Genomic DNA, 24,671 nt, shown 5'->3' on the forward strand with positions numbered 1-24,671 from the left:
TTCGAACAAGGACCAAACGTTCATGTAATTCCTATTTCATAAATTATACTCCTACAGAAATAAAGCTATCGATAAAAACATCTATTTCTCATAGTGGTAGGGTCTTGTCCAAGCCCGTCTGGGTGGTTACTACATACTCAACAGATATTTTACTAAGAAACAGCAAGGCAGGCAGATTGTTGGTGCATTGGTATTATATAAGAAATTGCAAATATTTCTGACAGCGCCAATACCTATGGCCGGTGTTGGCCACTTATTGGTGGTGCCCGGACGCCAACCTATTACATAAAAAATCCTAATTACTGTGTATTAGCAAATTTACATACTTTTTATTATACTGCCAAATATAATATTGACAGAGAAAGTATGCTGACTCGAACAAAACAATATATAATGATAAACGAAAGTATCCCAAAGCAGAATTCTGATAAAATATTCCCAGTAGTAAAACAATTTTACTGTGATAATTCAAACGATATCAAACAAATTGTAATATCGAATTCCACTAAACTCGGATTTGATTCCATCATCGGTTACCATGAATGCCTTGAACGCTCTTTACATTCGGCGTCTGGGAGCCGACGAATAGGCCAGACCTCCTTTACTGTTGTTCGATTCAGTTTACATTCCGCCTGGAACTCGGCAATTAGACCCCACTATGATTGCTATAAGCTTTCTGCTGGATATTGTCCCGATTCTTTGCGTTCTCTAAGGCTTTTGTAGCTGAAATTAGGTCCTATTCGGTATTTGCTACTGGATGCCGATGTCTACTTGTTTGATTTATGTTCTCAGAAAGGCTCATCCTGACCATATATAGAGGTAAGTTTCATTGTTTCTTTTCCAATATTTGCATTGCGTATTTTTAAGGCAAAGTTTGTTCTGACAACTCTAGAGGCACTCAAAGGTATGGTTACATTCTCCCTTAGGGAAATAAACCATAATTATATATTTTATAATTAAAACAATTGAATAATTAGCACATTAACTTATTCATATAAATGACATTTAACATGTGAGCAACTCTCTACGGTCAAATTCCGCTCATAATTTTCGACTTGCACTTTCGGAGATATTGTAAAATTTTTGGGAGAACTGCGTACAAGCGAAGAGATCACTAGTGATACTTACTTTAATACCTATGTTCCTTTATACAACTTTATACTATATTCATTTCATCTGTACAATAAGAAATCATCTACATACTTTAAATCCAATTTGAATTATAATAACTGTCCAAATCAGCACCACATAACCTAAAAACACAATCATAGAGACCTGAAATTAAAAGTTCGGATGAGACCTTTACTTCGTTATTCAGCGTTGTAAGCGCTGCAGGAATATTGCGAAATCTCTTTGTTTCGATTTCTCTGAACCACTAGAGTATTTAATATCATTCAGCAAGCTGTATTAGTGCTAGATTCTTCAGACACATTGACTTATCTAGTATTATTATGACGTAGGCATGAATATACAATGTTGAACCTAATAAAATACTAGATAAAGTATGTAATGTATACAAACATTTTATTATAGCAAATACTAAAATAGATAAAGGCGCAAACTCAACACGAAAACAAACAATTTCGTTAGAATACAAATAAAACATTTTAGATTTGCCGGCGCAAGCAAACACGAATATTACACAAGTATATTACGCTACGTGCCGTTTTAGATTTTAAGTGTAAAATGATAAAAACGCTATTCTAAAATCGTTCACCATATGTTCGAGTTTACTTTGGTTTCATTCAATAACTTAGAACAAAGTATTACAGAAGTAGTATCAATTACATTAACACAAACGTAAACAATTCGGATTTTCCTTTCGATAATATTTTTCTAATTCATTATTTTCTTGTTTAATATTGTTGTTTTTTTAATATAAAAAATGTAATACAGTAGAAGTGTGGAAAGTATTCCCAATCTGAAAGTAAATAGAAGATGGTAAATATCTTTCAATTGAATACACTTTCTCGTATCTTCTTCTTTCTTGTATATAAGAGAAATATAAAATAATTGAACTACAACAGGGCTGTTTGAAATGTATTTTCGAAGCTTCAAAAAGTTTAGGATTTTCTTTTACACGTTCGTACATGCTGGCAACGTCAGTATGACGTAGAACACATGGCAGCCTGAAAGTCATATTTGATGGAATATCAAAAAGAAGTAACTTATATTTCGAATATATTTATGTAAAGTAAAAAAAAAGTAAAGTAACAGCCTGTAAATTTCCCACTGCTGAGATAAGGCCTCCTCTCCCATTAAGGATAGGGTTTGGAACATATTCCACCACGCTGTTCCAATGCGGGTTGGTGGAATGCACATGTGGCAGAATTTCTATGAAATTTGTCACATGCAGGTTTCCTCATGATGTTTTCCTTCACCGCTGAGCACGAGATGAATTATAAAGACAAATTAAGCACATGAATCAGCGGTGCTTGCCTGGGTTTGAACCCGCAATCATCGGTTAAGATGCACGTGTTCTAACCACTGGGCCATCTCAGCTCATATATTTATGACTGATAATGAATTATTGCCTAAGTCCTCGTTGCATATAACATTTAATATATATGTTTGAAATCACTAACATTCCAAGAAATTCACTATGGTCTTAATCGATACGTAAATTTACTAAAGTGGATATTTTACGAGTTAAATTATTCCGACGGCTCGTCAATTTTGTAAGAAACGGAAGGAAATTTGTACGGTATACATATCATTACATACTTTGGCCAAGTTGTTTAGTTAGTCTTCGTGCTTTGGTGAAATTCTCGATGACTACGCATGTCACTTCTCCGGCCTTCTGTTCTGAGCTCAATTATGCAAAGCCACCATTTGTTAACAGATTTTAGGTAATTCAGGAAACGTCGACTCGATTTATGTTAATCAGCTTAGTGTCCGTTATTTATTATGCTACATGCTTACAAACATTTCACGGTATTATGTGCCGTTTCAGTGACAACGTTATTTAAAGCAATTAATTGCAGAACTCGCTACTGTTATGATTTAAACGGAATTAATTCGGTTGAAGTGTTTTTGTTTAAGGGTTATTTTGTGTTAATTCTCTGCAAACGGTTAGCTTTAAAGCGCACTAAAACTATAGAAATCGTATGCCTGCGAATAAAGCCATTTGTTAAATACAGATAACAATTAATGACAATTCGGTTTAATACTTCACATTAATACTATTTTTTTAACACAATATATACTTGTTTTGATAATAATAGATTACTTTACTAGAATATAGTGTCCGAACCTGTTGCTTCACTTAATATAGTTGTTAAATAACTATTCAAAAGTGCTTGTGAAAGCCTACTTGAATAATGTATATTTTGATTTTGATTTTTGAAACGTAATTTTGACGTCCAATCCATGATGATGGTCATCGTAGTAATTTTGGAAGGGTTCTTAAATTCCACGATAACAAAACAAAAAGTAATATTTAAACGAACGTTAAAATAGCTTAAATTTAAATCTCAAGTCTATGGATATAATTTCGTATTCCGGTGGCACTAAACGCTAACCCAATGCGGTTCCATTACCGTCACGATCACCAACAGTGACGACTGTTCGTCGCCACAAAAGTGAACAATTTTCTGATTGTCATCAACCCTGAAATGATTACCGTTGACACGCCAGTTATATTTCCATTTGTTACGTACATCGAAATTAATATCCCAAGTGCATTACTTGTATACACTTCACGTTTTTAATTCAAGTCTGCACGAGTAGAACGATTATACGTAGCCTTAAACAATATTAATACGATTATTTTAAATGAGTTTTTTATCGCTACGCAATTTTGACGCTACTTTTATTTTGCTTAAATAATTGGATTCAAAGGTTTAAACTAGAATAATGTTACTAATTGTGATAATATCTTTAAAATTATTAAAAGTTGTGATCAATTTACAACTAAAACTATCCTATACTAATACAGTTTACTAACGCTTTTATCAGAACGATTTAATGTATATTTTTTTATTATATAAGAATTTAAAAACGAAAATAAAACATTCAATTGAATATCGAATTACTTGTTTACTCGTATTAGAAAGCTGGGTATGTTGTACTAAGGTTTTATTATAAATTAAAGATAATAAATCGATATTAATTGTTTCAGATGCAATGCGGAACATTTGAAGTGTCAAGATAGGTAAGTGATAATTACAACATGAATATGCTTTGCACAACCAGTACGTACAAAATATCCTTAGGCAATAATTATGTCGATGTATTTATAATTCAACGCGTTCGTGTTCACTACCCCACAATTCTATGAACGATTGTATTGAAACTTTTACATGAAACTCTAATTGTAATGGAAACGCTGTTGATAAGGAGTTCAAACATAAATTCCATTGAGGAATATACATTTTATATTGAAATGGAATTATACACAACATTGTACACTTTTTTAAAACGATATTCATGTTCCATTTCGTATACATCGACTTGGTGAAACTTATTACCTTTTGAATATTAATTTCACGACCTAAATCCCGAATCATTTCTATTATCAATTCCGTCGTGATTATATTAAGCAATCCCATGGGTCGAAAAGGTCTAGACAAGCCAGATAGACCATTATGATACAAAAACGTTTCACAAATTACACGGTTCGTTGGAAAATTGAATTTCATACAAAAAATATGATTTAAATGAAATGTTGAACGTTATTTTTCAATCAAGCAAGAATTCTAACGTTTAAATGAAAACTAATATACTTTTCATATAATAGAAGATACGTTCCGTTACACGCGACACACCTGTACAGTTCCATTCCATTTCACAATTATTGTCTTTAATTACACAATATTAGACTAATTTTGTACCACTTGTTACTGACAGTCTTTGTGACGTCATTACGAAGCTTCAAAGGAAAATTGCTAACAAGACTTTGACACGAGCATGTGAGGGGGACGATGATGCGTCTGTATTGATTTGTAATTGTATTAAAAACCATTAGATATATATTTTTTGTTTACAATTTTACTATATAGAATGAACAATTCGTAAATTTTCTAAACTAATATTTATACTGCTTACATCAGAATGCATTTAAGTGAAGTTTTTTCATTATTATTATGTAAGTACCTGCGCTCCCTAGTATCACTTGGTTTCAAATTAAATTAATAGCGTGATAAGCGTGAGTTTATTATTATTTTTATTAAATAAATACTATTAGACTGTTTATATGAAAAAGCAGATCTGAAAATAAACTCGCCGTAGAACACAGAACAAGAGAATCCTACATCTACATTACCACTGACTGATGATTTATCAGTGGGTGGTATTTCTTCGATATCTCAGAAACAATACATACACCTAAAACTTGAATTTTGACAGGTCTTTTTAAGGTGTAAACATCCACTAAGAACTGATTTTATGAAAGTCGACCCATAAGAGGGCAAGAGGGCGTTGGATATTTTAGTTTTATAAATTTCGCGCGCGTGAAGCCGCAGGCTCCGCTAGTTTTTTGTATAATTCCACTGCATGTTGTTTGAATGCTCCAAATATTTTTTTCAACTTTCATTTAAATTCAACTTTTAGTATGTATGAGGTCAAATTTTGTAACGCAGGTTTTGAACCAATTCTATAAAATCAATTGGTTCGAATTACTTTTGACACTCTTGACATTAATATAACATCGAAAATGTCATTTAAAATGAAAAAAAAATACTTTACTTTTAATTAATCTTTATTTAAATTAATTTCATTTTATTTTTACTTACTCTTCTATATTTATAAATATTAATTTAAACGTAAAGATATTCATATAAAAAATAATATTGCACGCAGATTATTAGTATTAGTCCAAAAATTTTTTTTTGTTTGTACACCGTGCATTTTAATTAAATAACATTTGGAAACGAAACAATCGAAATCACATTCATTCATGATCCACGCCATCCATCAATATTTATAGTATTTAATATAATAATTCAATAACAATATTAATCTGTACGGCTATTAAATGTCAAAAGAACTCATAAAATTGTCAAAATAAATCACAATGCGATACAGGTAAGCCTTCGGAGGCAGTTTTATGTTTAATTACGCCCACATAACTGACGTGATTGCATTTCCTGCGGCTGACGTGCCAGTTTATTATTTCGCCAATTTGAAACGTTATTAAATTCTTGGAGGTGAAACTGGGGCGTGTGTCGTTAGAACTATTACTAGCAGTTAATAAACAATTCAACTTTAAATAGAGACCAATATTTTGTTTTATTAACAGATATTTTTATTAACAACTTAATTTGAAAAAACGTTTATATCGTATCGTATATCGTTCGCGAGGAGAACTTTTAGTTCCTCGAAGTTACTCCTGAAAACGTGTATGACAAATATCGTGATGGTAATTATTTCAGACGTGAATGCGTTACAAATGCTCGAACAAACAAACTCAGTTTCACATTAATAGAATTATAAATAATTTAATATTATAAGCGCTAAGTACTGTACAGTACAAAGAAAACTTCGTAGTTGTTCAAAAGTATGTATTTATGTTGTCAATTGCAACTAGCAGTGGAAGACACACATCAATTATCTTCTATAATTCTCCATTGAACACACATCAAATTTAAAATTATAAAGATAGAAGAAGCAGAACTCCATTCAGACAGCTTAAAGTGCATTGATCTACTCGAATCTTCTCTGAACTTGCACTAAATTCAAATATTTTTACTAAGTGCAGATTCAAGAAGGTCCTTTCAAAGCCATCGCAAGATTCTTTTGCGATTTTAGAATAAAAATCCTTCAGGTATAAGGTCAAAGCGAATGTTCGTGCGCTTATTGGAAGGTACTTATGATGTTCTATTTTGTCTGACTGATTCGCTTCAATATGTAAATATTACTATACAGATATTATTTTTTTTTTTATATTATAGTCGGTGGACGGGCTAATGAGCCACTTGGTGGTAAGTGGTCACCACTGCCCATATACATTGGTCCTGTCTTAACTATTTACATCGCCAATGAGCCATCAACCTTGGGAACTGAAATGTTACCTCCCTTGTGCGAGCAGTTACATTGGCCCACTCGCTCTTCAACGAACATTATTGCCGTTTCACGGTACAATACCTGCTGACTGCGTGCTACCTACGCAGACGGGCTTGTAGAAATTCCTTCCACTACATAAAAATGTTACCCAATTTATGGTCGGATATATGTTAAATTTAACGCAGCTTTATAATTCTTGTTTAACATATCCATTCATTTGATAGTAAATAAAACTGTTTACACTTCAGCTTAAAATATTTTACCGCATTATTGCTATTTCTCTTTTCAATCTAGTTCAGAAGATTAAGTAAGGAACCCTATTAATACGATAACATCAGCTGCTTTTGGTAGTGATAAGATCTGCCCTTGAATGATCCGTTTAATCCTATCTGAAATACTAGTAGAGAAACATACCTACTTATTTAACTTTTATTTTTATTCATCTAAATTTCTGCGAACAGCTATAAATATTATTGACGGAAAAGATTGATTTTAAAAACAGAATCTTAAATTTATTGAATTTTATTTAACCTTTTTGTAAAAATACTAAAGTCTACGGCTATAGCAATTAGATATTTGAACCGTGTGTATGCATTAAATAACCTTACAAGCGCTATCTAATTAAGGCATAATTAACTTGTGATTAGGAGAATTTAATCAGCTGATTAATGAATTAACAATCGAATACCATCACTGTTTGGTTCATGTTTATTTTGTTAATAAATATAGGAATTTGTTTTTTTATAATAATACAGATTCTCTATCTTTACTAAATACATTTGCGTTTGGTAAAGAAGCGATTATTTTTAGGTGTAATTAGTTGTTTATATAGAAACATCGTTCATGCGAAAATAAGCACTTAGATAATAATAGATAAGAAATGTAAAAATATCTAAATTTTAAGTAGTTGTTTATTAATTAAATTAAAATAATTTAAATATGCTCAATTGCATGATAATCCAGCACATCAGAATGAGTCAGGGTAATAAATTTCACTAAGGTATTACTTAAAATGGCCGAGTTACTTATCTGTCTCAACATTTTTATATTTATTTTGTATGTATTTGTAATAAAACAAAAAGAATATTCTAGTCGTAATGATTCGAATGAATTAATATGTGACATGAGTGATAGTCGGTATTCTACGACGATTAAGTGTTTTAAGTAATTAGAAGGAGTAATTAACCGTCATTACGAGTCCTTTATAGACTACGGAAGCTTTTCTTTAAACGCTATAGATATTTATACATTTGTTTATTTTTTCAATCCTTATATGAAGATATTTGAGTTCCGATACCTCCCTTGATTTACTATTTTTGATATATTTTTAAATATTATCCAATGAGAATTTTATTTTGGTTGGTTGATGGGTTTTAATGAAATTAAGAATGGCGATAGTATTTTTTAATCAAATAGAAACTGGACAGTTGCTCATTGGTATACATTAAACTCTACCGCCAAACAGCCTCTATACTCCTGTTGTGTTCCGGTTTCATGGGCTAGTGAGCCAGTGTAAAAAGCACAAGGAGTATAACAAATTTCTTCCCAAAATTAGTGGAGCATAGGGAATTTAAGACATGGTATATATTTTATACAGTGCCTGCTGTTGTGGTCTAGGTTATGCCCGTCATAAAAAAAAAACTATTCAAAATGACAGACATTTTTGCTAGTATGTTGTCTAACTGTAATGTCATACCCATTTTCGAAAGTAATTTATTTTGTTTCATCTGTTATTCTTAAATTTACAACTAAGTACAGAGTAAAATATAAAAGGTCATTCAAATAACTTTATTTTACTAATAAAACACAAAATCATTATATAAATAAAAGATGTGAGAAAGTGGCGAAAGTAATAAATTATCTATGTATTTATTGTTCTTTTTTTAAAAATAAAACGAGAACGTTAATATTTTTCGTAACAAAATAATTTTCAAAGAAACAAACATTTGCGATATATTATTTACATCAGAACAGAAAAGACTGTTGTAATCAACATTGGACAACTTTTAACATCCCGACTTTTATGGACCATCTGACGCCATTACAGCAGTACTCAGACGCCGCGTTACGATCTCTTTATTATTATTCGTACCTAAACGACGTGTGTAGTGAATTTTCAATTTCAATGGAAATGTTTTCGACACTTTATTTTGGATGTTTATGATATATTTTCACAAAAAAACTTGTACTTTATACTATTACGACCTGGCTTGAAGTATGAGTGATCCAGTGTAACTACAGACACAAGGGTCATTGCATCTTAGTTCCAAAAGTTAGAAATTTAAGGAATGGGTAATATTTCTTACAGCGCTATTATCTATGGGCGGTGGTGTCCACTTAATATCGTTTGGCACATTTAAGTGTTCATCTACCTATACCATAAAAAAGGTAACGTCCAATTTAAAATGTATTTTTTTACGAAAATGTGAACTAGGTATATCAATATCTTTCTCGTCGGATCTATTCGTGAGATGTTATTTAATTACTGGAGGTTGACACTCAGATTAGCGATTTCATCTGCCTTGGCAAGTATAGAACAGTATTTCAGATAGTATTTCACAGCAATTTAGATAGTATCTATTTAGGGGAAAAGATAAATTCCGAATTTACAGAGTATTTAATAGTCCATAAGTCTTTAAATTCACGCATAAACAATACATCTGATATTGCGTTTAATAAAATAGTTATTTCGGTGATTAAATGAACGCCGTGTTAATTAATACCTTCCATTAGTATCGCCGGCTCAACGGTCTATCGCTAACGCAATTAGTTGCGACACTCAGACACTACACTGGCAAATTTATAAAGAAATTCGACCGAAACAATTCAATATTTTAATAACTTGACCTACATATATATTATTGATTTTTTGTATTCCTTAATATCAATTGTAGATATATGTACATATTTGAATGTTGTATTTTTTAATAAAATGTTACAAGAGTAATCTTAGCCTTCAATACGGTGTTATGACATTTGATTCTATAAAATATCATAATTTATATCATATTATTTTTGCATATTATGAATATAGCAGGTGTTATTGAAAATACTTTATTATATACAATTCTTATTGTAATTAATTGATCAATAATTTGTAAAACTGTAATTAATATTATTTTATAGTGCATAGCATTTAATATTGGTATGTAACACTATTTCTTATTTTAAATATGATTGAGCTATCATTAGAAAACAAATGGACGATAGCGTGGCATTCTAACAAAAGATAGAGAGATTGGAGCATCATTTTAAAACGATAATATTATTTTGGCCATCCCGAACTACTGAAATGTTTCATTCATATTTGTTTTATTATTCAAAATAATTCAGATTATTTATAAAATACCAAAATAAATTATCATGTTTTAGAGAAGGTCGTGATTCAAGTTTGTCATGAATTGTCTGAATGTATCAAGAGTTTTTCACAAGTACTTATTGAAGACCAGCTAATGATAAAAACTTTTATTAATATATACACTCAATGTATATGGTTTAGTAAAAGTCTGTAAATGTCCCGTAACGGGGATAAGGCCCCCTTTCCACGAGAAGACGTCTGGAGTTTATTCCACGACGCTGGTCCAGGTTTTTTAACCTGTAACACCGACCACGCCATAAATTATGAATTCAAATTAAGCCTATAGTTACCCGCCTTATTCATTGGCTACCGGGGTTTGAACACAAACCTTAGCAACTGGATGGTCACGACTTTCTGAAGGCTATTTTCGCAGTTATAGCAGCCTAAGGGCTCAGGATTCAACCTGTGAATATCACATCGCTAGGCTGTCCCTACAGGGTTGAGCTATTCAATTTTTAAATTATAAGGATTAGTTTTTGGTAAATGAAGGATGTTCAAGGAAATATATATTTCGCAGATTTGACGTAACGCTTGCGTTAATTAATACCGTCCATTAGCATCGCTTGCTGAGCGCTCTATCGCAAACGCAATTAGTTGCGACATTGAAACTACGACACCACGACACCAGCTTTCAACCTGAACGCAAATCATGCTGTAATACAATATTCAGTAAAGCGTTTTATGAAAATGTTTGTTTTAGCTGTCACTAAGATCATATCAGGGGCAATCGGTACTTTGACTTAAGATTTATATTTATATTTTTTAAAGTTTTTTTTTTTGTTTTGGTTTTTATTTGTTCCAAGAGGGTAGACGACATGACGCGTCTTCGCTGCTACACATTATTTCTTTGTGTGCGTGGTTCATACTATAATATATTTCGTTGATTCTTGCTAGTGTGTGTACTACACTCGCTGCAAAAAGTATTGATTTTATTATAGAAAATATGTTTTTTTTTTTTTTATTGATAAAGGCTGTCTAAGACTTGATAGCTGGAACGATAATTTCTACAAAAATCAATTTCTTGGTTATAAATATATCAGACCCCTGATCGCTAGATATGTATAGATTTTAATTGTCCTTTACAAATTCAAACATTTATGAGTAAAATTAATAAAATACTTTTCTAAAATTGATTCAACAAGAGCCCTTAAAAGTAACTTTGACGCTTTCTCTTTAAGTTCAAGCGAGCAAAATGGTATTAGGCTTTGCGTCGGTTCAATGATTCGCGACGTTCAGATATCACCAAGACTTTAGCTCTAAAAGTTCGCATACATTATTACGAATCGTCAATTTTATCGGATCTTCTGAACTTTGTTAAATTAAAATATAATATTATTTAATTAATAGAAGAAAGACAATTTATACAAGCCATACTAAGAAAAGGGTTCAAGTTGCTTTGTTCAAATTCAAATATATCATATAAAATGAACTTTAATTATGCGAATTTTCCTACTCAAAGTCCAAAATTTCTTAGAACGTAAAATTTGACAAGCAAAGTTCTCATAATAGATATGAAATCTGGGAACATATAGCGGGACTACTTCAACAGTGGAAACGAATCCAAACGCAAATTATTAGAGCAACTCTAACCTCCCTTTCTTTACCGTCCGACTTCGCTCCGTGAACTCTCAATAGATTCATTAGGACTCTAACGAGATCTTCCAAAGAGAATTACAAATGCTTTGTTTCGCTAAATGCGATTTATATTATTTATAATAATATTTCAATGTCGTTTCTTACGCCAACATGACACTTATATTTTCACTTCATTTAAATTAAAAGTAATATTTTATTTGTCTCCCAAAATTTTAAAGATGTTCTAATACATCTACGTATATTAAAACCTAACCTAACATTAAAATTCTTACTACATGTATCTTGTTTCAACAACAACAACAACAACAGCCTGTAAATTCCCACTGCTGGGCTAAAGGCCTCCTCTCCCTTTGAGGAGAAGGTTTTGGAACATATTCCACATATTTATAGGATACTTAGGAAGCGTTTGCTTTACTGGAACTTCAAAATATTATCTATTTTGAAGATCTATAAATAATTTAAAGTTTATAGTGCATCTGATGCAATTTTGGCAATATTCTTCGGGTGCGCTTAAACCATAATATAATGCTTTGTATAATTTCTTATTTTCGATAAACGAGTTTGCCAACGTATTAGGCTTTTAAAAATATATTATTATTGGATTGATTATTTATACAATTACATATTTGATATATTATTGATTGACATTATAAAACAAAAAAAAATAGAAGTGTATGAAACTTGTATAAGTATGCATTCTTACAAGCAAAATTAAAAAAATACCTTTATTATAAAATAAATTGTTATTATTTTCATTACTTTTACCTTTTAGATACGATTTTTAAAAACAAAATTTTTAAATGTATTAAGATACGTTTTTATAAAAATATAAATGTAGTATCTTATATTTTTATATATGAAATATGCTTTATACTAAACCCGAAATAAAAATATGAGAAATGTTCCGAATAAGATTATATACTAAAGAATTAGAGCCAAATCGATTGGAAGTGTCGATTTGACGCCTACAAAATTGTGAATCCGAAGAACGATATTTTTCAAACCAACTGCAGCCACGCGATAAGAGTCTACGAAAATGTGACCGAATTTCAATCAAATTTATGACTTATTATTATGATTATAGGTACGTTATCTGCGCGTCGCATAAAATTTGCGATTTGACTGAAAAGGTGTACTCTACCGTTACAAATTTGTCGGCAATCGTAAGGTGGCGATAACGATTCGGAAAATTAATCTCGGAGTAAAAAACGTTTTGAAGGGGAGTCTATTCGGATATTCAGTAATAAATGTTAAAATTAATGGCAAAATTACTCGTGCACTAAGTTCAAATCGAATGTTCACGTTTAAGAAATAAGAAGCAATTTATTGTTCAAATAAAATAAATATATATTTTCAATATAGAATTACGTATAAAATTATACTTAGCTGTGAATTATTATGATAGAGAAAATGATTTTAAGCTTTCGAGGATTAAAGATATTTAATATCCAAGTATTGATTTTCAAGCGTTTAAGGTAAAATGTTAATTTCAACTTAAAATTATAACACCAATAAGTGAATAACGTTTTCTGGTAACAATCTTGAAATCTGCAGTCAAGGAGAGAGAAGTCTAGTCAGGCTGACCTCAGAATGGATAATTAAAAACAAATTAGTTATCGTATTATTACTTATTCGGTAGTATCATATTATTTCTTTTAATAAGATGATTTTGATTACAGTAGTAGACTACTGTACTACCGCAATCTTCTGTGATCTCATTACTCTATATACATAATACATACATTAAGTGTATATATCATGTATTTAGAGTTACACCGTAACTTATTACCGATTTCATCCGCGAAATATTTATATCAACTAAACAGATGCAATGACACAAAGCAATGAATTAATTATTGAAAATATATTACTCTATAAAATTGGAACGCGAAATCATTTCCAGATGTAATAAGTTATTATAACACTTAGTGAAAGTCACCGAATGAAATCTTTGTTCTTCGCCACCCCGGGGAGTTGCCGGACCGCTCGCAGCGATTGAAATTTAAAATATTGTACCCTTTGCCATTATGCGAGCTTATTCACCCTTGAAATATCCCTGGGGGCGCCAGGTACAACGATTGGGGAAAATATTTTACACTTGTTACTAAGGATGTCGCTTTCAAGTCTGCTTTAACGCGATCCTAATCGTTACACTAATTCCGACTCAGCTGCCCGGTTTTAAAGTTCAAAATTCATCCGACGTGTAAATAATTTCAGCGAGTATTTATGAAAAGCACTTAATTAGTGTGTCGAGAATGAAAAATTGTTATTGAAACCGAGTTGATTGAACTGGCATTTCATAACTATGTCATTTTGGATGCGACGTTAATGAAAACGCGATTAATCACCGCCCATATCTCATCAACGCTTTTAGTAAATGGTACCCGACGCGTGATTCTGCAGTTTATTCACTCGGGAGAAACTATTTTGTTTACGTGATTGTCATATCCGCGTATACCTACTACAGTCTTACTGTTAGTCTTTCACAAACTATTTCGATCCTCCTTGGAAACTCCGTGTTTTTAATCTTTTGAATTTCTGTGTCTTTCTGTTGAAATGTAATTAAATTTTTATTACTTTAAAAAATAAAAAACAAAGCTCTCGAATTCATATTTGAAAAGTGAAACTCTTTTCTAATATATTTTTTTGTTTATTATATTGACTCTATAAACTTCGAGAAGAGGTTACATTTTTAAAAATGAAATATCAATTAAGTGAAACAAAGGAATATCTAATCTATATTATATACTTATATTCCTTATATTATTAAATAAGCTAACATTATTTGAATGATATTAAATTGTAAGTGTCATTGATGCCCATTGTAAATCAATTACTAATTATGGTGTAATTTATAAAGAAAATAAAATTTAAGCCAGTTTTAAATAATTACATAATATTTTCAAATATTTATGACAGCACCAATGATTTTGACAAATAAATTCAAGTTGATGAAACTTGTAGTGTATTTGTATGATATATCGATTATTTAATTTTTTTTTTTCAACTGCAACCTGCGACGTTCGATCGAGCGCGTTTTGAATTTAACAAAAATATTATTCTTCAATTCGCAGATTTTTCAATATTTTTTTACTTATTAAAATTAGCCTAAGTTATTTCTTATTACATCTGCTATCTGCTAGTGAAAGTCCAATTAAAATCGACCCAGTCGCTCTAGAGATTAGCCGGAACAAACAAACAAATAGACAGACGGACAAAAATGGTAAAAAATGTCATTTTGATTTATATACCGTGTATACATACATATGCATTTAGTGAAAAGCGGTTATTTTAATATTACAAACAGATACTCTATCTCTTATTTTTTGTCAAGGCAAGTCGTATACATTACTCATGAACGTCCGCTGTTTACAACGTTCAAGTGTGATTTCGAATGAAATTTATGCGAAATATAATTATAGAGAATGTAGTGAAAATGTTGCGCTGAAGCCGATATTTTTGTTTACTCAATTATCTGCAAAAAGCACGTCGATGAAAGGGCGTTAACGATGTATGTGTCCGCCATTTTAACTCACTTTATTTGTTTATAATTTAACTCATTTCAATGAAATATTCAATTAACTCAAACAGTACTTACAAGGCGGTAATCATACAAAAAATAATTAGGCAAATAACTTAACTCATTAGTCAGCTACGATTCTATACCAATAATAGCTGGTGTAGATAGAGCGGTCCGCCCGCATTACTGCGCATTACGTTCAGTTCAATGAGCGGAAGGCCAACGTTTACTTGATAAAATAAATTTGAACAAAACAAACGCATTCGTTGCGGCAATATGAATCCTCTCTGAAGTTGTGCTAAGCGGCATGGAAGTGGAAAAACGGGAGCCGGCACGAGCTAATATGAGAATGTTCTGCATACCTGCTGATGAGGTTGTCGCCTATCGCGCCCGCATGGAAATATTATCGGTTTTATTACATTTTTAACCACATTCGAAAATACTATGGGAAATATTTTATATTTCATTCTAGTTAATTAAATAATACTACAGTTTTTATTCGTCTACGTTTTAATTTGTATTATGTAACTTTTCAGATTATATCGAAATTTTTAATATAGAAAATAATTAAAGCATATTTTAATACCGATGCAGATACAGAGACTGTAAACAAATATATCTATCGAGCAGTCAGTCTATGGTTGTAGGTAAAGATCGATATTGTAATGTACAATATTCAGTCTTCCAAAAATTGCTTGCAGTCGCTGGGAAATCGGCGGAATGGATTTCAAAAGTTTCATATCAACGTCCATTCGACGGACATGTTAATTAACTGCAATATGAAAACGTTCAAGACACACCAAAATTGGAAATCACAAACTCCGTACAATTTGAACTGACTTAATTCGAGCCGAATTGAAGTGTCAAGCGTAACTAGAGACGGGGTCGCCCGAATTAGAGCGCTCTCACACGGATCGGGGGTACGGATTAGCGTATAAAATTCAGTGGATTTTGACTGTAACTGTGGCGAAACTTAAGCATAAATGTAGCACTATCCCTATAGAGAAATTTACACAATTCGATAACCAAAAGATTATAATCTAATTTTTAATAATTTTTATTCGCGATATAATAAGATAGCTCTAGACTTTTTTGCGTTTTTATTTTTTAATTTTAATCACTACATATTATAAAACAAAGCCAGATGCGGTCGGGGACCGTATCTGTCTGTTTGTATGTTCGCGATAAACACCAATAACACTGAACGGATTTTCATGCGGATTTCACTAATAGATAGAGGGATTCATAAGAAAGGTTTAAGTATATAATTTATTAAGGTTTTGGGTGTAAATAAGTTAAAATAGAACGACAACTGTAAAATGTCAAAAATATAAATAAAAGGTAAAAATATTTAAAAAAACCTATGTCTACCTGTGCGAAGCCGGGGCGAGTCGCTAGTAAATGATATTAAAGATACTCCAGGATTGAAGATCTTCGAAATGTTCGATCCAGTGTATTGTGAACGTGCCTATCGGTACCAACTCGCATGGGGTGGGGTGGTCATTCGTTAGTCTAACTCTTTTGGTAAAACGACCCCTGGATAAGCCTGCAATGTTAACATTCTTTTCAATAATGAGAAGGGGGAATGTGAGCTCTGTGTCTTGTTTATTGGATTTTTTGTTGCATCTACATATGAATAGAAACTACAATCTGTTGGACGTGGGGAGGCATTGAGCAGCTTTTGTTTGCACGAGTTGTTATTAAATATTTATAAGACATTTATATTTTTAATACTTTTTGCTATTGAAATAACTGGATCACATTAACTATGTATTGTATGTGTTATTTGTATATGTATCGATAAACTACCTGTAACTTGCTTCAATTGAAAAAAGATGATCATATTGTTTTACTGTACTGTTTGACTCTAAGTCAACTTTCAAATTAGGTGGATAAAACAGATCCAAGCTATACGAAACATGTAGCCTAAGATTTATTTTTATACTTGTGATTACAATTTACACCTAAATATTTATTACCTAAATATATATTCATTTAAAATATTTTTGCTTTTAGTTCTATAAAACTTTTAAATATACGATAATATGATTTTATAGGGTGGTATAACATAAAAAACGAAATAAAAATACGCTCGACTCAATGGATTTTTTTGTCCCTAAGCACACACCTACTTTAAAGTTTTCAAAAGTAACACGCGTGTTGGTCGCTTTAATAAGTGCCGCGCATGATAAATCGGATCAAGTGCGAGCTCGTACCAGAGGCTTTTGTCTCTTTTTCTCTTGTAAGAAACTTTATTACCCTTCTTTATCCCTCTGTTTAGGGTTGCAGGCTTAATACATCGCTTGCGGAGTAGAAAACTTAATGAAAGTGTAGCTGTAGTGAGCATCATTATCGACGGCTTTGCTCAAAGATAAAAAGGCTTAAGCTATGAAAACGTATGTCGCTTTAGGGTTAAACCACGCATGACGGAACAGTTTGAACTATCGCGCTTGTAATGAATGTTGTAAGGTAAATTAGGAGTCGATTTGAAAGAAAAAATACGACGACATTTTAAAGGTTTCAAAATAAACCTTTATTTTTTTTGTGTAATCCCAAAAACAATAGCGATTTTTGTATAAAACAACTTAATAATTTTATCGTATTATTATAGAAATGAGTTTAAGTCAGAAGTTATAAAGTACGAACATTATTCTTTTCCAATATTAAATGTTTACGCGACCATAAAATGCTTAACGTTTCTCAAACTTTCCTACTTTCGTGATATTCGCAACAATTGTATTCAAGCAACATTACCCGATAAAATAACACTTCGCACAAGACATTAATCTGCCAAAATCAGGCCGCTGTACCAAACAGAGCGAATCAAACAAAATAGTGTGCGTGCATCAAAATACGCCAAGGCTTATCGCACACAAAATAGATCGCGTCATATCGCACAACGTCACACAGTCCTTAGAGCTACAGCTTAAGCCAAGACACTCGTATACGTATCTCTGACCCATATCACGGCGTAGTGCTATGAATCCAATGAACGGTCAACCTTAAAGGTACAGCTCGATACAAGTATTAATCTACTACTAATGTGTTACCCGCATTTGCTCTGAAACACGTATTGATGACTGCACTCTGTCTATGTCGACTGGCTATTACATCAATAGTACTTTGAACACATTTCTAATGTAACCTTTTTAAACGAAAGGGGTATTCGAAATTCAATTTGGGGTGATTCTAGTGATTAAAATGGAGAGATAAACTGTTTTGCTACACGTAATACGATTTATATTGGGAGATTTTCGTTAGTCTTTTTATACGAAATCCTCGTCTTAAAGTTAAGTATTAAATGTGTAACATTTAAGAGTGAACTTAAAAAATGAACGTTTCTTAGGTAATAGTGCTTTGTTCTTAACTATGTCGAATTAGGATATGATTGAGAATTAGTTCCTAATATAATTATAGTCTTTTATCAATAGATTCTTACCCATAATCCATTGTATATAAATGACTAGCGACCCGCCCGCCCATCGCTCGGGTACAAAGCTGATACTAAATGTAATACAGATTTTTTATTTACATTAGAAACTTCTTAAATTATTAATATTTCTTTACTATATGTGCATGTATTATATGCAAAAACCTTCTTTTCGAATCACTCGATTTATTAAAAAAACCGCATCAAAATCAATCGCGCTATTTTTAAGATTTAAGCATACGTAGGGATATAGAAACAGAGGAAGCGAACTCGTTTTATACTATGCAGTGATGTTGAACTGACAAAATTTGTAAAATAACAAATTCAAATGTTTGAAAGCGATGTATATGAATATAACATATTTCGAATTTGGTTTGAATTCCAATATATGAAACCTTTATCAGATTTATCTTTGCTATACATATCTATTTTAGTTAACATTAACATACCCTATATATACTCAGAAGAGCATCGTAACAACATTCCCGAAAGCTAGATATACATAGTTTGCAATTCAAAACAAAACGAAGTATCCAAAATTCAAATTAAGGTCCCGATGCACTTGGCCAGCGTTACTATACCAACAGTGCCCATTAAAGTGGAGCATGTGTGCGGAACTAATTCACGTACGGCAGCCCTAAATAAACTTTTGTTTTGCATAACCTTTATTCTAATAGGAATAAAGATTGTTATTATACACGTCGCCCTGTGTACTGGCTCGTCGTTCACGGTCTTCGAACATATTGTATTGTAGCATGAACTCCCGTGATTCAGATTCATACTTTAATAAAGAAATGTGAAATAATTAATTTAGTAGCGACGATGTTTATGAAGCTTCGAAATGAATTTTTTATTGTTTATTTTCAAACAAACAACCAAAGTCATTTATAATGACATGTTGAGTTACAAAGTTCACTCAGGTTTTCTTAAAATGCCGTCACTTGAAAGACATTACAAACATATAATATTTTTAATTACACAAACAGAGATGGCCCAGTGGTTAGAACGCGTGCATCTTAACCGATGATTGCGGGTTCAAACCCAGGCAAGCACCGCTGTTTCATGTGCTTAATTTGCCTTTATAATTCATCTCGTGCTCAGCGGTGAAGGAAAACATCGTGAGGAAACCTGCGTGTGACAAATTTCATAGAGATTCTGCCACATGTGTATTCCACCAACCCGCATTGGAACAGCGTGGTGGAATATGTTCCTAACCTTCTCCTCAAAGGGAGAGGAGGCCTTTAGCCCAGCAGTGGGAAGTGTACAGGCTGTTACTTTACTTTATACTTTAAACATTACTATTCAAATTTTAAAAGTCAGTCGTATATTTTATTAGGCTTATTATGATACTGAGATCATAATAAGCCTTTCTTGTTATAATTATTAATGTTATAATGAGCGCGTACTTCTGAAACTTTAGTCGTTAAAAATTATCTTAAAACCCTTTTAGAAGGTGCAGCTATAATCCTTACTCAGGAAGTAGCAGGTGGGCCTGGGAAAAGTTTATATGACAATTACTTGTACTTCATATTTACATTTTGTAGATATTATCGGTTTTTGTAATAAGATTTTTACCAATGTATTTGATATACATATGTCGGTAATTACTGCGATTATTAAATTGCATTGGCTGCCTTGGAAAATAGCAGAACTCATTATTACTGGATGATAAAAAGTTCCTGATAAGGACACATGTAGGCATATCAAATTAAAGTGCGCTTCATGTCTGTAAATTTGTTTTTATCACCATCAAGCTAATCTCTATGGACAAACTCAAAAATTATCTCTGACCAATAGTAAAGGTAGAGTTGTGAGCTCTAATGGACTGAATAATTCATTTAAAAAGAAGGGAAACATGCTGGCCTATAAATAATAAAAAAAATGTTTTTTTGTTTAAAAAGTATTTAAATACATTTTATCGAAATGCAAGCGAAATCCCTTTCTTATGTACAATCGTTGACACCATTCATAAAAAAAATCAAAACAAAAATCTCTACGTAAATAGACACTTTGAATTAGAACAATGATTACCATAATGCTCATAAATATTAAATACATTAGTCCTATTATATCACACAGCATAGGTCGCGAGATTACAACTATTTAATTTGATGTTCCCTCATTAGTCTGAGGATTTGTATTAGTGTTACGCTAATCTGTTAAACTATACGGTCGATTAAGCCCACCGCATTTGTGGCATTATTTAGCGAAAACAATTTTAGGTGTCACCGCATATTAATATTGTATTTGGTATTTATTTTAATGATTTATTGTTGTAATTATTTTCGAATATACAGGCACAATGTTACGTTGATTAAATTGACACCTAAATATAATTATATAAAGCCCACCTGCCTTTTTAACACGGACCACATTTATCTAATTTGTAAAATAGATCTTAGTATTATATCTAACTAGCGATCGGCTCCGGCTTCGTACGGATGCAATGCTGATACTGAAATAACTATATACTTTATTAACGACACATTAGAAACTTCTAAGATTATCAGTATTTCTTTTATATATTGTCCATGTATTGTATACAAAAACCTTCCTCTCAAATCACTCTCTGCATTAAAATAAACTGCATCAAAATCCATTGCGTAGTTTTAAAGATTTAAGCATACAAATGGATATATGGTCGGAGAAAGCGACTTTGTTTTATACTATGCAGTGATGCATGTACAATATTTTATCAAAACACATAATATCATATAAAATCAAAGTTACATAAAATATTATTTGAAATTTATATGAGCTGATAAAGTTCCTATTAATATTATTTTTATTTCTTATCTTTACGAACAAGATTTATTTTATTTTATTATAGTAATATAATCACACTCAATCAGATCATATCTGTTGAGTTCGAATTAAAAAAGGATGTTAAAAATCGATTTGTTGATTTGTAGATTTTCATATAATCATAAAACACTCGTATTTTTTATATAGACTTCGGTTCTCTACATCTTTATAAATAGTATAGATGGTAACTGGAATTACTGGTCATGTACATTTTACAATATAAGAACGGATTTGGTTTTTTAATTCAATAAATTGTATAAGCTTTTCATGAATAATTATTGGAAAGCTTAATCATACCTAGCATTATTATAAATAGGGCAAAACCAAATTGTTTGGACATATCGTCTGTTCAAGCCCGCATCACGGTGTAACCACTGAACGGGTTTTAATGAAATTTGGTTTACTAATGGTTTATACCTTAACTTAGTATATAGGTTACAAAGGTATATCCAATGAAATAAATAATAATTTAATATAAAAGTCCAGCTCAATAAGAAAATAACATTAATTTTACTATTTTAATAACCTTAACAGATTATCACAATACGCAAAGGAATGTCTGTTTGTCGAACGAAACGATGTTAGCCTTAGATTTATTTTTTAAAGCAAATTTATTATAATTAGCAATAGAAAAGCAAATTTAATATTTTTTCTTTTATTGACAAAAGCATTTTAATATAGTCGGTTTTTCTCAGACAGGTTATATAATATCTCGACCATGAAATAAACAGTAAGTGTAAAACTTATTATTTTTATTAATATATATATATATATATATATATATATATATATATATATATATATATATATAATTTTCGATACGATCATTACTTTGATCATACCTTCTAATAACGTTTCGAGCAATCGTCCTGTTTATTGATACAGGACCCAAACAGACCGTAATCTCATGAAAATATTTATAAACTCAGGTCTATCTACTTACGTATGTATACGAGTTAAGAGGTAGCGACAAATAGCTCCCCATCAATAGGGGGTAAGTAGTTCTCTTTACAAATGTCCCTGGAACGAACAACACGTATTACGACAAGACAATTTACTGCAGACCTTTATTTCTATCGCATTTAACAATCTACAAATGACTCATTCGTATTATTATTACATAAGCTATATTTAGTTCATTTAAGTAGCTCCTATGGGAGGCCATTTTTAATTAAAACGCTTAATTTCATCCGATCGTAACTTCTTGAGAAATATTAAGGTTCGTTTATAAATACGGCGCTTTTTGTGAATTTTATCGCTCTATAAGATCATTTTTTAAGTAGAGCTATAACGCGGGACGATGAAAATATAAATAAAAGTATCCTATTATTTTAAAATATTATATTAGTATTCTAAATCGGATTTCAAGATAACTATTACATAAGTCTTGATGACTTCATTGTTTTTTTTTATTTTTTTATTTTATATTAGTATATCTGCAGCTAGTTAGGTAATATAAAAGTAATAATAATATTATATTACTAGCATATTATCTGTAATTTGGACATAGATAATTTTATAGTAACAAGTTGCATTTATTTTAAAGAAACTAAATAACTATATACAACTGCTTCATATGTATCAAGCAAAATCGTATTAATCGTATTGGATAATAATGAAAAAATTAAATGTTCACTTAAATAGGTACATTACGAGCACTCTGACTTGAAATATTAAGTGGAATCAAAGTCTAGTAGATATTTCCTAAAACGGTGACTTTTCTATCTCACAATCTCTAAGTTAATTAGAGTAAAGCAAGCGGAAAAAGCATTCAAAGAAATTGGCCGGCTAATTCGAGGAATGGCCTCAGTTACGGAGAAAATTTAATTAATAACTGTCGCCGGTACAAAAGGTCTCGAGTAGTCAAAATTAATATCAAAGTATTAAGATTGTTAACTTTCATCTTTTGATGTTACTTTTGTTTCCAAATATTATATGAATGAGTTCTATTGATTGTATAAAAAACTGTTATTGAAGTTTTTTGTGCAAATAAAAATATCGACGATGTTTGTTAAAGGTTAAAAATTAATAATAATTTTGTATGTTAATATTGTATTATTGGAGTAGTTTTGAAGTTTTGTAAATCTATTGTGTTTATATAGAAATAAGGTCTAGTAATAAATATTTAAAAACCTTGACAGTTGCTTGGGAAAGTTTACGACGCTTCTGAATTAATAATTACGTTCGTAGGAACCAACAGACAATTTCACATAAAGCGTCCGTCAGCTTCGAAACATCGTAGTTTTTACACCAGCTTTGAATTTCACTTCGAACTTTGGTATTTTTATTAAAATTTTACAAAACTTTCTAAATGTTTCGAGTATTAAGGTTTTGTAGTTAATTTATTTGAGCCCTTCAACGATGTTGTGAAACGATTCAAATAAATAATAAATATATCGAAGCGAGGTTTTAAATATTCGAAAACTTATTCGTTTATTTTCGTATAAAATTCTACTATACTTTCAATACTGAGATTTACATAATAAGAGTTTTATAATTCTTTTGTGAAACGAGTGTTTTTAAACGATCTTAAACACTTTTATCTATTGTGAAGGCTTAAATATATATTTTTTTAGATATTAAGCGTTTAAAATATTTAGTTTAATTATTCTTAACAAATCTGTATTTGACTATTTACATGTCATACCTACATACTCTTGATAAATATTCTTTTCACAACAAAGAGAGAGAGAAAGATATTGACGTCAAAGTAATATACATTCCGAGTGTCATTAAATGATTATTTGTTCCTAAGCATTTCATCTTAAAAGCTTCATTTTAAAGAGACAATAATTTAATGAATATTAAAACTTTATTACACTTCAGTGAGGACGTTGCAAATTCGTTTATTAATACAATTAACTTTAAACGTATCGGACTTAGTACTTAGCGGGTGTTTAAAAATTTAGCGCCCGAGCCTCGCTTCGCCCTACGAGACTTCACTCTTAATTATTACTTTG

At 31.2% G+C, this 24,671-nt stretch overlaps 1 protein-coding gene across 1 annotated transcript in view; it reads left to right on the forward strand.

Annotated features, from left to right (window-relative positions):
• The first annotated feature begins 4,129 nt into the window (after nt 1-4,129).
• Nucleotides 4,130-24,671, forward strand: part of LOC124535947 (semaphorin-2A) — a 220,792-nt gene continuing 200,250 nt past the window's right edge. The window contains exon 1 of the mRNA XM_047112363.1: nt 4,130-4,153. The gene's annotated coding sequence lies outside the window, so the exon portion shown is untranslated. The remainder of the gene's footprint in view (nt 4,154-24,671) is intronic.

The sequence above is a fragment of the Vanessa cardui genome, chromosome 15 (assembly GCF_905220365.1).
Source record: "Vanessa cardui chromosome 15, ilVanCard2.1, whole genome shotgun sequence".
Lineage (NCBI taxonomy): Eukaryota > Metazoa > Arthropoda > Insecta > Lepidoptera > Nymphalidae > Vanessa > Vanessa cardui.